This window comes from Orycteropus afer, unplaced genomic scaffold (genome assembly GCF_000298275.1).
Source record: "Orycteropus afer afer isolate SDZICR_OR568_19922 unplaced genomic scaffold, OryAfe1.0 scaffold00075, whole genome shotgun sequence".
NCBI classification, from domain to species: Eukaryota; Metazoa; Chordata; class Mammalia; order Tubulidentata; family Orycteropodidae; genus Orycteropus; species Orycteropus afer.
Genome location: NW_006921662.1, coordinates 9,714,020 through 9,728,988, shown reverse-complemented (window position 1 = coordinate 9,728,988; position 14,969 = coordinate 9,714,020). Strand labels below are relative to the sequence as shown.

The 14,969-nt window shown below is 40.0% G+C and overlaps 1 protein-coding gene across 1 annotated transcript in view; it reads right to left on the bottom strand.

Moving 5' to 3' along the window:
- Positions 1 to 14,969, bottom strand: part of PPP1R12B (protein phosphatase 1 regulatory subunit 12B) — a 322,390-nt gene that overhangs the window by 172,480 nt on the left and 134,941 nt on the right. The gene's annotated exons all lie outside the window — the stretch shown is intronic.

Here is a 14,969-nt window from a genome sequence, read left to right as displayed (position 1 = left end):
CCTCAATTCTTACAATATAGTGGGGAACAGAGACAACAGACAACTAATTAGTTATGTCAGCCAGTCCTGAGGTCCCTGGATGGCCCAAGTGGCTGTGAACCTAAAGATTGATGGTTCAGATCTACCCAGTGGCACAATGAAAGACAGGCCTGGTGATCTCCTTCTGTAAATATTACAGTCAAGAGAAACAATCAGTCCAAAGGGATAATGGTGCACAGGAGTGCTGTTTCACTGAGGGGATTACAACCAATATCATGAAACAAAATATATGTATAAATTGAACAGAAAACTATTTTGCTCTGTAAACTTTCACTAAACCACAGTAAAAAGCTCAAAAAGGCGGGGGGGGGGGGCGTTGATTACAGCCAAGAAAACCATATGGAGCACTTCTACTCTAACACATGAGTCAAAATCAACTCGATGGCAACAGGTTTGGTTTTGATTTATACCAGTCCAAGAACAGTGCTACAGAAGAACAGAGAAGGAAATACTGGTTTCAGCCTAGGTATTCAACAGTAAGGTTTAATGTGCAGGAGTTCTTATAGTATAAATAGGGTTTTGTTACACAGAGAAGGTAAGAAAATGTCATTCCAGAAAGGTTCAGCATGGACACAGGAAGAGGGGCAAGAAAGCAAAATATGTTTAGGAAATGACTGTTTTTTGCTTTAAGCAGAAATAAAATGATGCCATTACCAAAGATACAAAACACAGGAAGAGCAGAGAGAACAGGGTAAGAACCAGTAGTATAGTTCTAGATAAGTTGAATTCAATGAATCTGGTGAGTAAAATGACTGATCATCAGTAGGATTTTCCATATTAAGAGATTTTTTCTCTCTAAAAATTATATACATACATACATACATACCATTAAGATTCAATTTGACTGTACAGTCTGTAATAAGTAAAACAACTTTACCTCATTGGATAGTCTGATTTTATAATTCCCTGTTCAAAGGCTAACTCAAAGAACAATCTACTCTTTCCCTTATCTAAACCAGCTTCTCTCCGTGAAATTGCCCAAAACATGTTTTCTCTTTGCTTTATTTAAATAGACATATATTATGTAATATTTAAGATACACAAAAATATATAAATAATAATACAACCACCATCCAACATAAAGATGTTATTGCCGATACCAATTTCCTCTTAAAAAGAGAAGCATGACACTACTTCTTGAAATTCTCAACTGTCATTTGCTACCCTAATCTTTTGGGTCTGATCCTTAACTCAGTGCACATGTTTAAGTTCATTAGGCATATGTGAGAACACCAAAGAAACTCCAAACTGGTTACTCTGAACACCGTGTATCTTGTTCTTACTTCCCCGTACCCCACACCACACCACCAAAACACTGTATGCAACTGAGGCAGCTTCCCAAAGAACCACCAGGAAAAGGAGGGGAAGAAGACAGAGGAGAAACATGCATCTAGGATAGCAAAGCTGTGTCAGGCAAAGAAATTTTACCTGCTGCTCTTGCCATTTCAAGTCCAGCACTTGTTGATGTCTCAACTCTTAGCACAACCAGTTAGTCCCCAAACACAGAGGGTGCTAGTAAACCATGGCAGAAGCTTGTCTTAATTCCTCAGAACACAAAGATCACCTTTCTGTGCCTCTGATTTCCATAAAACCAGGAACGGCAAGGGACTGCCCTGCTTGATCAAATCATTCCAGGTGAAAGCAGGTCTACCTACCTCAGACACACCTTGCCACACACCTGCACAACAGCTTTCCCAGAAGCCCAATTTTAAACAAACAAAGCTGCCACTCCTCTGGCTCTCTCTCCCTAGTAAATACCAGAGCCTACTTTATGAGATAAAAGTGATGGTCTTTTTCTAACATGGGAAAGTCAACTAGTAGAAGAGAAGGAGGGGGTTTGAGTGAGGGTACAAAACTGTTGTCCCTCCTACATGTCACCAATTCTCACAGCTCTGAGAAAAGAACCACTTAATCAGAAGGAGATTAACTGCAAAAACATGGCTGATACGGGCTTTTGAGTAGTAGGTGTTAGGTGACTGCTCACTTCATGCTGTAGTGGTTGGGGAATTAGGATAGAGCCACCAGAGGGAGTGATGGATTCTTGTCCTTTCTTCTACAGCCAAGTGTCCTCAAGGGGAGGGGGATATTTTAAGAGCCCTCACTCTGTGGTGAGGTGTTACGTGGTGTTCTGCGGGACTGCATGACAAATGCCCTTGTCCCTCAAAAATTAAGTGAATCCATGTTGCAATAGGCTGTGTTTATCAACAAAAATAGAAGGGGGAAAAAATAGGCTTTTTTTTTTTTTTTAATTCAAGGTCCCTGAATACATTAAAATTTAAAGTATTCTTTCCCAGAACTGCTTACTGAGGGCTGAACAGTACTAGTAGTAGTTTTTTTTAATTTTTATTGTGTTTTGGGTAAAAGTTTATAAAGCAAATTCATTTTTTATACAGCAGTTTATACACAGTTTGTTTCATGACATTGATTGCAATTTCCACAGTGTAATAGCTCTTTTTCCATTTCCTCCTTGTAGTTACGTCTTCCCTGCGTTCTTCTTTCTTATTCACTCTTGCTCTCTGAACTATATCCCTGTGCAAATACTGCCCTTCTATTCTCCTATAACTGATTCTTCTAAGTTTATCTACCTGGTGTAAACGTTAGCCTTATATGCCTATCTATTGTCTGGCTGGAAGCCACGGAAGTGAGTTCAATTCCAGGCCTGAGGATAAGTAGGGCCATAATCTTGGGGGTTTGACCAGGCTCTATCAGACCAGTAAAGCTTGTCTATTTTATGATTTTGAATGTTGTTCTACATTGTTCTCTTACTCTATGCAGGAACTCTTGCACGGATCCCTTTCCAGGTGGTTGATAGTAGTAGCTAGGCACCATCTAGCTCTTCTGGTCTCACGGTCATAAAGGCTGAGGTTCACATGGTCCACTAGTCCTCTGGACTAATTGTTTCCATGTGTCTTTTTTTCCCCCCATTCTTCTTCGCTCTCTATGAGGAGAGACCAATTGTTCCATCCAGATGGCCGTTTGCAAGCTTTAAAAATCCCAATCGCTACTCACCAAAGTAGGATGTGGAACAATGTTTTTGTGCAGTATGTTATGGCAACTGAGCTTGATGTCCCCTGTGACCATAGTCCCAAGCCCACAGGTCAAACAACTCACCCCATCAGGGTAGCTGACTGTGCCTAAGAAGTTATCATAACTTTGCCCTGTTAGTTCTATTTATACAGACATTCTTATAACACATACAAATACATACGTAGAAATATTGTCTATCAACCTTATATAAGGTCATGGGTATATTCCTTTTTGGTATATTTCTCATTCAGCCTGTCTACCCACCTATTTACCCATAGATTAATGGTTGTTATCACTGATAACATGGTATTGTATATGTAAAGGTGTTTATCTTTGTTTTCTGTACCTCTTGCGTACCTCTCTGTATCTTCCTTTTCCTTAGTGTTATTGTGTTGGTCACTCAATTTGGTATATTGCCCAAATGAATATTTGTCTCTTACCTACCTAGCAATTTTCCTTCTCCTCCCCTCCCATCTCTGGTAACCAACAAAAAAAGTTTCCTTCCATATATAAACCTTTCCTTGACTTTTTATAATAGTGGACTAATTCAATATTTGTCTCTCTGTGATTGACTTATTTCACTCAGCATAATGTCCTCCAAGTTCATCCACATTATGCAGTGTTTTGCAGATTCTACATTATTCTTTAAGTACTAATGTTATTTTTAAACAACTTTATTAGATATAATTCACATACCATACAAGTCACGCATTTAAAATGAAAAATGTGATGGGTTTATAGTATATTCAGAGTTATGTAATCATCACCATAATCAATTTTAGAGTTAATCACCCCCAAAAGAAATCAGATACACATTAGTAATCACTTCCCATTTCATATTTCTAAATGTAGATTGACAGCATCATTCTCACTGGCCACATAATACCATTTGACATCAAATCTAAAACATTATCCATGCAAGATGCACATTATTTTATTTACCACTAAGAAAGAAAAGGAGCTCTGGTAGTGTAGTGCCTAAAGCATTTCACTGTTAACCAGAAGGCTGGCGGTTCAAACCCACCAGCCACTCCTCGGAAGGAAGATTGGGCAATCTACTTCCATAGTAATACCACCTCGAGAGGAGTCACTATGAGTCAGATCTGACTCGACAGCTGTGAGTTTGGTATTTTTGGTTTTTAAGAAAGAAAAAGCACTGCCAATTACCCTGTGACATATGATTTTTTATCAAATTAATAGTTATCGAAAGACATCTTTTGGACTTAGACATACTTATTGTTGTTGTTGTTACGTGCTGTCAAGTCGGACCTGACTCCTAGCAACCCCTCCTCGGGTTTCCAAGGCAGTATCACTACGGAAATAGATTGCCCCATCTTCCTTCCGAGGAGTGGCTGGTGGGTTTGAACCGCCAGCCTTCTGGTTAGCAGTCAAGTGCCTTAGCCACTATACTACCAGAACTCCCTAGACGTACTTGTTGTTGTTATGTGCCGAGTCAAACCCGACTCATAGCGACCCCTCCTTGGGTTTCCGAGGCAGTATCACTACAGAAGTAGGATTGCCCAACCTTCCTTCTGAGGAGTGGCTGGTGGGTTTAAAAATGATGTGGTGAAGGTGTCTAACTTCCTCTATCTTCACAAAGGGGAGAGAGTCAAGTTCAACAGCCCAAGGCTGATTCTGATGAGGTGGAGGTCAGACATACCTCCTCTCTCCAACCTTCTCACCAATTCTGACACCAACCTTCCCTCCCATCGCACTCTCTACTTTTCTGCTGGGTTCGATAATTTGTTGCAGCGACCACATGGAAGTCAGAGATAATACTCACAGTTATGGGGTTTATTAGGGAAGTAATAGGTTACATTTCTGTGTCAGATATTACTAAGCATACAATTCTTCGGTTAGGACAGCATCCTCTTGGCAGTGCCAACAAGCAAGCCTCTCTCTGGCCCCTCAGGCCTCTTGGCTCAGCCTGGGCTCTCTTCTGCTCCGGTAAGGTAAGGTACAAAACTCTTTAGCTCCACCAATAAGTGCCTGGAGGCAACCCACTCTACTAGTAATTCTTGGCCTGAAGGTACTCAGTTCTCTTCCTTTGTGGGTTGATGAACCTAGCTCCACCAAGTGCCTGGAGGCACCCTACTCTGCCAACAAGCCTCCTACCTGAAAGAGCTCAACTTTCTCACTTATAAGCAGGGAAGTCCACTGCACACTTACAGATCTTCTGTCTGTCCCCTGCCACTGTTTCTCTGCCGCTGCTTCTTGCTATATCTCACTGTCTCCACTGTTATAGGTCTCTGTCTCCTGGGTCAAGGAGTTTCTCAGCCCAGGGCTCTTGGGTCCAAAGGATATGCTCCACTCCTGTTCTCTTCTTTTTGGTGGTAGTCTGGTCACCCCGTGCTCTAGGAGTGGCTTTCTTTTAAGCCTAGTGAGATGTTAAAACTGACCAATCCCCTTTTAGAGTTCCATATACCTTATTTGCTTGGTCCCACTCCCACAAGGTATGCCACACATTTTATTTACATTATTAGAAAGTTATCCAATCCCCTTGGTGGGCCACAAGCACCTGATCTACCAGAGCTCCTGCATATAACTCAGTGGAAATAACAATATGACATCTAGGCCCAAATTCACACATATGCAAGAATGACAATGACCAAAGAGAAGACACATACTCATCTCAGAGATGTTAAAATATGGAAAATGTTCACTCTAGTACCAACAATATCCAATATTGCACAGTATGGAATGTACTTGATTATTATAAAATGATAGAAGCTGACTCCACCACTCAGATGGGAAAAAAAACTTGTGGGAGGGAAGTACTAGTGTTTGTAATATAACTAATATCATTGGTGTTGGAGGCCCATGCTCAAACTGCAAAGGTCAATTGCTCCCATTATATCCTGTCTAGCTCACTAGTTGTTGCCTCACCTAAACTTCAATGTGCCTGTGATCCCTCAGGTAGCAACATATCACCATTATCCTTCCAAAGCAGACATCTTCTAAAGAAATGACACAGATGTGCCATATGACACTAAGGCAGTTTTATCTGTAAGGTGTCTTCAGTCTAATGAAGCCTCTTGTCATTCTGCTACCTAAGGATTTGAGCCTAAGCAGAAGAGGACTTTTTTCTTTCATTCCATTCCAGAACTATTTGGAGTGCCACAGCATAATCCTAATCATGTAAGCAACCCAGAGATCTCCGGAATGGCAACAGAATAGGAAATAGACCTACTGCTGCATGTATTTCACTCTCTCCGGCTCAGTGTTCATAGTTAGGAAAGTGCTATTTATAGCAATAGAGGAAAAAAAACTTCGTAGTTCAGTACTGCTGCAGGCTTTTAGAAAAAGAGAGGAAACACTCATCTTGGAAAAGAAACTGAAAGAGACTAGAGGAGGTTGTGGAATCTCTTTTCTGGAGCACCTTTCTGAATTGATAACTGCCTGCCTTTAGTTTGGAAGCAGAAGGATGAGTCCAATGACTTTTAAAAACCATGACTCAGAGTTTAATTACTTGGTTTAAATTTCTAACATTCCAAAGCTGAATGTTAAAATTAAAGCCGATGATGCCAAATTAATCCACTGACAGCTTCACATTAGCAAGAAAAACTACCTAGCTTAGAAAGACCCCAAAAGAAAGGGATTCAGGAAGGTCGATATGTGTGATGTGTATGATCCAGTCAGTGCTGTAGTTATTCTGGTCAAGCAAAGCACAGACACATGTAATGTGGGCTATTTTGAAGAGAAAGAAAACAATTTTAGCTTCTTGTGGAGAAAAACAATTTTAGCCATTTCTGTAAAGCAAAGAAAGGATGTCCGTTCAAAAAAAAAAAAAAAGGGAAAATGTTAGAGGACAAATAGACCAAGAGAATCAAAGGCAGACACTATCAGACTCTAATATTAGCCAAGGGAATTGTTTACATTTAGTTGCTAAGGAAAACTAAGAGCTTTGGAAAATGAACCCAACCACTACACTATTGTGACAGCTGCTGCTTGGCCCTGATATCCCTGCAGACTTATCAGCCAACTGTTTGCCACTTGTCATTTCTATCCACGGCTGCCAGTCAAATCAACCCCTTTATGATCAGATGACTCGTGGTTTCCATGGTCCTGAGGAACAATCCAAAGAATGGATGGCAGTGATTAGAGTACCAACAAGGTAGAGGCCATTGCACTCTGGGCTGCAGATTAAAACCAACCCTGATTCAAAACCTTTTATTTATTTATTGAAAAACCTTTATTTTTTAGGGTTAATACTCATATCCAAAAGAAGAAATGGTTAGTGCACACAATGAAGAGAAAAAAGAGATCTAGATAATGGTCTCCACTGTGTCTCTATCTCAAAGTGTGGTAATCAAGCAAAACATTTATGTTCTTAGGGTTTCAGCATTTCTATTTGTAAAACAGGGAGCATAACTTCTATTCCTTTCCATCATCTTACGAGAATATATTTGAGCACACATGAGTTTTGGGGGGGGGGGGGAGAACTTCATAAATACAAGATTGTGACCTTCTTAAAAGTAATGAAGTATTCTAGAGGTTCTGTCCTGAGCTGTGTATGCAAATTGTTAGATTATCTAGAATCCTGCAAATCTTAAATTTGTGACGATTAGGTTTACTCTCAATAATCATGGCCATTTTCACAGACTTACATCTATATTAGAGCTTAAATTCTAAAGTACTTGGATTGTGGAAGGCTGTGGTCTACAGCAGAAGCCTTAACTTCATTTGAGGCTTCACATAAATTTAGACGCCATCTGAGTTCTTTCTGACCATTAAACCAGCAACGTGGCTATGCTTAGACAAGTCCTGGACATACCTAGGGAGGAGCAGTTTGCTCTCAGGAAGAGTGTGGCTGAAAGTAGATTATGTTCACACAAGGAACTAGGGGACTTGCCTGGGCATGCCCTTATCTAAATTGAAGGTTAAAACCAAACTCACTGCCCTGGAGTCCTGGAGTCTGATCTGACTCATAGCGACTCCTCCTTGGGTTTCCGAGGCAATATCACTACAGAAGTAGATTGCCCAACCTTCCTTCCGAGGAGTAACTGGTGGGTTTGAACCGGACAGTCTTCTGGTTAGCAGTCAAGTGCCTTAGGCCACCAGAGCTCCTGGTATTGTCTTGTAGCCACCTTGTGGCTATGACTCAGGTTGCATGTCCATGAGTCTTCCCTGACCGCCATGCAGCCAGGTAGTCAAGCCCCAGAACACAATCTTGTAATCCTTTTTAACCTTCAGTTATGTACATATCCCAGTCATGGTCCTTTCCTCCCCTTCTGTAGTCCCACCTGTGACAGTGATGAGATGACCTGCCACCAATCACAATTTTGTGATGATTTCTTTTTTATTCTGTCATATATATAATGAGTATCTGGGAGCTCTGGTAGCATAGTGGCTAAGGCACTTGCCTGCTAAGCAGATGGCTGGCGGTTCAAACCCACCAGCCACTCCTCAGAAGGAAGGTTGGGCAATCCTACTTCCGTAGTGATACTGCCTCGGAAACCCAAGGAGGGATCGCTATGAGTCGGGGCTGACTCGACGGCACATAACAACAACAACATAATGAATATCATGACTGTGACTCAGTGGACTCCATTTGGCTTTCTGTACTGTGCACATGCTGATGGTTTACCTCATCCTGGATGACTGTCTTTGTTCTGTCTTTGTCCTGTCCAATTTGAAACAATTAGTGAGCATTGGGATAAATGGGGCTCAATAAAAGGGGCTCTATAGAACATGTCTGAATCTGAGTTTTTTTTTTCACCTATTACACATAAGAGAGACTATTGTCCCTACAGTTAACTTTTTTTCCCCAAAACTCCCTCCCCCATTTAAATGGCAATACTTTATCACTAAGAAAATTTGGAAAATAAAGAAGAAAATAAGTATTACCCATAATTCTTCAGAGAAATACAATATTAACATTTCCATGTTTATTACTATTTGGTGTCATCATATATCCTTTTACATCTGGCTTTGTTCATTTAACAATACATCTGTAGTTAATAATATAAGTAAAAAACTGCTATTACCCAGGACATAAAACTGAGAGAGATCACTGAACAATTCTTATGCACTCACCCATTTATCCCCTCTTAGAATAAAACATTCTCAAAAAGAGAAAGCCCACTCCTCAATTCAAAAACTCTAATTACACTGCAAATGGAGATTATTTCTGAGAGATTACTTTCCACTGCTTAGGCCTTGTTGTGGCCAGCTTTAAAGCCCCATTTATCCCAATGCTCACTAATTGTTTCAAATTGGACCTGTGAACACAGGCTTCAAACTTCCATCATGGCTTCCCAGCAGGAGTCAAAATGCTTCTACAATGAGCTGATTAGAGGAAGCTGCAGCTTCAAGAGAATTAGCACCCAGCAAGCTCTTTCAGAAGGAAAATTGAGCTGTTTTCAAAACATCTCATTTTTTTTTCTTTCAGCTTTTGTTTGGCTAGAGGGAGAAACTAAATGGCTTTGATTTTGTGAAGACTTAAATGATATGTTTTATTTGATCAAGTCATTCCCCTGTTTAAAATCCTTCAGTAGCTTTGAGAATAAAAGATCAAGATTTTTAGCATAGTATAAACAAAATTCTACATGATATGATTCCTGCCTACCTTTCTAATCTACAATCTCCAAAGCATGTCCCGTGGAATACCTGTCTTGTGTTTTTTTTTTTTTTTTTTTTTTGTGAAAAAAGTAATTCCATGAACACAAATTTGGAAAACACTGTAAATTCTAACTATTTTCTCCTACCCTCTCCACAGGAGAGGAATGATCCTGAGAAGGTTTTTGAGCAATCCTGTTTAATGTTCTTTAACTCATTGTTTCCCAAATTTCATTTGGCCATAGAATCCTTTTCTCCCAAAATCTAAATATTTCATATAACACACTTTCAGAAGGACCAGCCACTCTGCAAAAGTAACTGGGCAATCTACTTCTGCAAAGATTTACCACCTCGAAAACCCAAAAGGGGTCACTATGAGTCAGAATCTACTTGATGGCAGTTGAGTTTTTTTTGTTTTGTTTTGTTTTTACACTGGTCTTACCTCCCCTCCTCCCCTCAGCTTTAGGCATTAAGCATGCTAAACTTGTTTCTTGAACTTCTCATGTTCCCTGTAAAATGCCATATCCTCCTGTTACGACTTATAGCTAACTTATAGCTGCCTTTCACAATTCAAGTCCAGTCACCTCTTCTAGTTAGCCTTCCCTGTCATCCCACTCAGTCTAAATTAGATTCCTTTCCTTTGTGCCTCCATTGCAATCTTACATATACCTTTATCACAGCCCTTTACAATTGTACTGTACTACTTGATTTACTTGTTTGCTTTCCACACTAGAAGGATTTAACCTCCTCAAGGGCAAGAAGAAAGCAGCTCTGGTGGCATGGTGAGTAAGGCATATGGCTGCTAACCAGAAAAGGTCAGTGGTTCAAATCCACCAGCTGCTCCATGGGAGGAAGATGAGACAACCTACTTCCATAAAGATTTACAGCCTTAGAAACTCAATGGGGGTCACTATAAATTGGAATCAACTTGATGGTAGTGGGTAAGCCTTAGTTTGGTAAGGGCAAGAAAAATGGTTTCTTTGACCTTGTAGCATTAGTGCCTGTGATAGTTGGAGCTGTGTGCCAACTTGGCTGGACCACAATTCTGTGTGGTTTAAGCAATTGTGATGTGGGTTGTTCCCACGATGGGTTCAGATGTATGTTTTGAGCAGCCAATCCTTGAAAGGGAGTTTTCCTAGGGGTGTGGCCTGCTTCCAATATATTTATGGACATCCTGGGAAAAGAGACACTCTTCTGTCGATTGAGATCCTGTTGTGCTGCCTACAGCTGTCCATGAGTGAACAATCCACCATTCGGCCTGGAGATCTTGGATTCGTCATTCGTTGGAGTCAACAGTCAGTACACTGCCTGTCAATCTTAAGTTCCTCAGCCCCTGCAGCTGCATGAGTTGGGAAAAGCCTCCAGCTTGACATTTGATCCAAGAACTTGGGACTTGCCATCTTCTGTAAGTGTGTGAGCCATTTTCCTAACATAAATTTCTCTTTCTCTCTTGCTGTATAAGCTTTATTGGTTTTGTTTCTCTAGACAACCCAGTCTAACACAGTGCCTCTGTACAGCAGCTAGTAGTCCTTCAATAAATGGTTGACGGATGCTTTATATTATGTTCCCACTTAATTCGACCTCTACAATAGACACAATACTATATTTGTAAACTCTTGTATTTTTAAAACCATGCTTGATTCATTTACCTAACTGATCCTATGTCTAGTATAGCTGTTCACTCCAAATAACTGCTATCTACTCAAATAATAGTTTGAAATTTTTGTTGTGCATTCAAAATTCTATTACACATTTGTCTATATCTATGAGTCTATCTTAGAACATCTATTGACCCTCTATTGACCCTCCCTCATGGCAGTTCATTTCCTTCAGTGTTTTCACTGCATTGTGATGGTTCATCTTCAGTTCATTGTGGTAGAAACTTTTTTATGGAAATCCCTGGTACCCTCAATTGTAGATGTGTTCCTTCAAGGTGGTTTTCAATTTGTTTATGCCAGGACTCCAAAGGTTCAAGAATACAGGCCAAGTTTCTGCGTAAAATTCTTGGCCTGGAATTTCCAAACTACATGAGTAGGGAAAATTTCTCCCAAAAGACTTTTCTGCCCCTCCCCAGAGCCTTGGATAGAGTCCTTCTTTGCCAATTCTTTGGGCCATGGGCAAAGTACCCTTTTCATGAAACAGGTACCTCTTTGAGAATTTCAGCTTTAGATAATAAATGTTTGTGAAATTTAATAAAACTTATAAAGCAAAAATAAAAATCTGTAGCATGTGTTATCTTATTGATCCTACGTTATAAAATTCCCAAAAGGCAGTAACCAGCTCCCAAAATTTCTCTAGGAACTTAGTAATAGTGCAAGTAGGCAATTAAAAAGTTAATATGATAAAGAATTCAATTTCCCTATCCTTTCAAGGATCATGATCTTAATGATGAATTTAATTCATTTTACTTCTCTCAGCTCAGAGGGAAATTTTTTTTTCCCCAGTTAACAACAAATACTACTTTTGCATTTAGTTTCTAGATGAAACTAATAGTTATCTAAATTACATTTGAGCTATTAAATACCCAAGCATTAAATATCCAAGATTGATTTGTTACCACTACCTTAGATGGAAACCAGTGAAAAGAAAACAGTGGTTGGCTCTGAAATCTGTTAGTCCAGAATATTAGTTTCCTTCACTGATGTAAAGAAATGGAAAAAAAAAAAAAAGGAAGGGAGTGAGAGAAGAAGGAAGGAAAACACTTTTGTAGTGCCTAAGGCATGTGACTGCTAACCAGAAGGTTTGGGGTTCAAACCCACCAGCTACTCCACAGCTGCTGACTGCTGAGGCTGAGAAGCCCCAAGGTTGACAAGTCAAAAAGGCACAGTCCTGATGTTACCAAACCGCACAGCAGGCCATTAACTTAAGTCCATTGTAATTCCCAAGGTCGGCAGAGCATAGCAGGCTGCTGTGCAACGACATGCCTACACGCAGGGTCCAAGTGTGCCACAAGCTCGAGACCATCTCCCAAGGCTGCTGCTCAAATACAGGAAGCAGACCACATTCCCTAAGGCAGCTACTCAGCTGCTCACAGTAGATTCCACCATGGAGTTGATTACCAGTCTCATCATGAGGAATACTACATCCAGCTGCCCAGCCACTCAACCAGGCCTGGCCAAGTTGACACAAAAATATAACCACCACGGTCCCATACATATATATGTGTATAATAATACCGATATATGTGTTTGGGTAGGTACAGATATGTACATATGTGGGTACAGAAAGAAGCATCCATATGTATGTGTATATGCATATATATATATTCATAGAGGACACACTTTTCAGACATAACCAAACACTGTATGAGACTGGTTGCCTGGGTTTGAAGACTTAGAACCTTAGTCTCATGAGAGAACTCAGTCAGTTGGCATACCACAGTTCACAGAGTTCATGTTCTGCATCCTACTAAAGTAAGTAGCATCTGGGGTCTTAAAAGTTTACAAGCAGCCATTTAGGATAAACTATTGGTCTCTACTACTCAGAAACAAAAGATAAAGAAGGAAACAAAGACTCAGAGAAGAAACTAGTCTATAGGGCTAACAGCCTACAAGAGCGAAAGCCTCATCTACTCTGAGACCAGAAGAACTAGATGGTGCCTGGCTACCACTATTGACCATTCTGATCAGGGCCAAAAAGATGGACACTGGTAGAAGGGGAGAAAAGTGCAGAACAGAATTCAAATTCTTAAAAAGTCCACACTTACTGGACCAGCTGAGACTAGAGGATGTTCTGAGACTACTGCCTCAAGTTTGAAGAGATACTCAAACCCTGAACCAAAACTATCCTCTGAGGTCACCTTTTAGTAAAATAATACAAAATGAGGGATAACTGTAAGAATGGTGCTCCATTAAAAAAAACTACCATATGAGACCAAAAGGTCAACAACTACTCTAAAGGAAAAATGAGAAGATAAGGGGGCAGGGAAACTAGAGCACTGGAAATGGAACAACCAGAATGGAATTAAAAAGAATGTTAACACATCATAAAAATGAAAATAATGCCACTGAACAATTTCCATAGAAATTGTCAAATGGGAACCTAATATGCTATGTAAACTTTTCTGTTTTAAAAAAACAACAAAATCTTATTGCATCTTTAAATGATAAGATTTCTTAACTTACTACGCACACACACACACACACACACACATTCATTAACATGAGTTATTCAAAAGTAAAATTAAGTCAAGCAAATCTAAATTTTTATAAGATTTCACCTGTTTTCTACTCCTAACAAAGGGCTAATTATAGCCTCAGTCTTCAGGTGGATCTGAAATTCCCAAATGGAGTGCATTCCAGTTTTTACACCTATTAAAATGGACCAGAAGGATGGCGGTTCAAACCCACTGGCCACTCCTTAGAAGGAAGGTTGGGCAATCTACTTCCGTAGTGATACCGCCTCAGAAACCCAAGGAGGGGTTGCTATGAGTCAGGTCCAACTCAACAGCACATAACAACAACAACAACAAAATGGAATAGCCCAATCTACCTTGGTCACATCTTCTAACGTCTCTTCATCTTGATAATCAAAACCTTAAATCTACCCTATGTCAATTCACTGCCCAATCTTCCTTCTAAGGAGTGGCTGGTAGGTTTGAACCACCAGCCTTTTGGTTAGCAGTCAAATGCTTTAGGCACTATGCCACCAGAGCTCCTAATTTTTTTCTTTATGTCAATTCACAACTGCTCTCTCAAAATTTCTCTCTGAAGAAACTGGATAATAGCCAGCCAGTCATTATCCATCCTTATACATACAGGGTAACCTGCGCAAGCCAGAACCCAATGGGACTGCCTTGTTTCTTCTGGGTCTCACAAGTTTGCCATCTTTGACAGGGTGCAGTCTCAGCGCTTTTCTATCACTCAATATAGTGGAAAATATTTGCATTTCCCTTCTCTGACAGGTTTCTGTCTTACACAGGCTCTAGCTTTTGCAGGTTTTACTGGTACTATTATTCTTTTTCCTATTATTTTTCTCAAATTAATTAATTAATAAAAATGCATATTCTAACTCAGTTTGTCTGAGCCTTTAATCATACTGTTGCCTCTCTTTGCTGCCAGAGAAGTTATCATAGACAACCTAGAACAAAACAAAAGATCCTTCTCTCTGCTTCAGGTTCTCCATCACAAAATGGGGAAAGAGTGTCTGACAATTTTCTCTCTTACAAAACAAATAGAAAAAAAAAAAAAAGCCTGAAAATCCTATAGACTGTAACAGTCTGATGCTGTTGTGTATGGGGTCACTACAAGTCAGGGCCAACTGGATAGCAGCTGACAACAACAATATATGCACAATAGGAGCAGTATCTGTTAATGATCAGAAATAATTAAGCTCTCTACCAAAAA